The following is a 1863-nucleotide window of genomic DNA, read 5'->3' as shown; positions in this document are numbered from 1 at the left end:
TGTGTGTGTGTGTGTGTGTGTGTGTGTGTGTGTGTGTGTGTGTGTGTGTGTGTGTAGAAAAAGATATTCCACTAGATATACTGAGTTCTTGACATGTTGTTCTGGCTAGTAATGCACTGACACAGTGCAGGATAATCTTGGGTTGGAACGACGAAAAGGGCTGGCTATAGTTGACCATGAATATCTTACATAAATTAAGATCATAAATGACAAAGAATAAAATCTGTCAAGGAAAGTTAAGCTGAATTTGATGAGTCTTTACTCTTTTATATGAACACATATCTAGACGTACATACACACTCGCCCGCGTACGTTTGCAGGCAAGTGGGTGTCGTTATTTGGTTTTACTCTATCACGATTGTTTTATTAACGGCTGGCATCTAGCACCCTGCTGGGTACTAGAAGCTCAGTCAGTCATAGTTGACTGGTTGTTAGGATGTTGTTTTGGCTGACACGCACTCACGTACACAAGTATTTGTTTATATACTTAGACGCACATTAAAGTATATAGTTACTCTTTTACTCTTTTAATTGTTTCAGTCATTTCACTGCGGCCATGCTGGAGCATCGCCTTTAGTCGAAAAAATCGATCCCAGGACCGATTCTTGTAAGCCTATCAGTCTCTTTTGTGTGATTATTATGTACCTTGTTGTTGTTGGCACTCTGTCGCTTACGACGTCGAGGGTTCCAGTTGATCCGATGAACAGAACAGCCTGCTCGTGAAATTAACGTGCAAGTGGCTGAGCACTCCACAGACACGTGTATCCATAACGTAGTTCTCGGAGAGATTCAGCGAGACACAGTGTGACAAGGCTGACCCTCTGAATTACAGACACAACAGAAACAGGAAGTAAGAGTGAGAGAAAGTTGTGGTGAAAAAGTACAGCAGAGTTCGCCACCATCCCCTGCCGGAGCCTCGTGGAGCTTTAGGTATTTTCGCTCAATAAACACTCACGACGCCCGATCATGGAATCGAAACCACGATCCTATGACCGCGAGTCCGCTGCCCTAACGACTCGGCCATTGCGCCTCCACTTTTATGTACCTTACTTATATATAAAATACTACAATTAGCCGTCATTATTGTCAGCACGTGGTCAGCTAGTATCAAATAATCTTTAAAAGCTCACTCGCAATTGCCTATATTACCTGCGTTAATTCACACCCTATTCGGATATAGAGTCCCATATATAGTTGTTTAGACATAGAAACAGACACATTTATGAGCATTTCTGAGTGTGCATCTATATATTTGTCTAGACATGAGGCCCACTTGTAAATGTCTGCATTACCAGTGTCTATTCACACCTTATAAGGTGTATTTGTGTATTTAATCTACCACACGCACGCCCAAAGACGAATATATTTATACATGCCTACATCTGTAACTATAGGCGCATATCAACATACGTCGGTTACATACAGACTGACTCAGATGGTTACATATATAAATATACAATTATCACAATGCATATTGTATAAACTGGTATTGAACAGCCCCATTCGCATGATTACATATAAATAGATGATATTCACAATACATATCATATAAGGATGAATTGCAAGGATTGCGGGTACAATTGTCTTAGCCTTCAACAATAATCTCCATAACATATTGGATAATATGGAGTGTTATGGATCGTCCGTAATTAAATCTTGTATAGACAAACACTATATATGAGAAGCACTGCGAGTTACCGGATTTCCTGAGGTAGATCCATTGACAATTATATCGTTACTGTGAATGACATTAGGTAGCCCAAACGGTGAATGCTCTTTAATCGACAAACTAATAAATATACTAATCCAAGTATATATATATATATATATATATATATATATATATATATATATATATATATA

Source organism: Octopus bimaculoides, chromosome 1 (assembly GCF_001194135.2).
Source record: "Octopus bimaculoides isolate UCB-OBI-ISO-001 chromosome 1, ASM119413v2, whole genome shotgun sequence".
NCBI classification, from domain to species: Eukaryota; Metazoa; Mollusca; class Cephalopoda; order Octopoda; family Octopodidae; genus Octopus; species Octopus bimaculoides.
The sequence above is the reverse complement of the archived record's forward strand: the minus strand, read 5'-3'. Positions refer to the sequence as shown.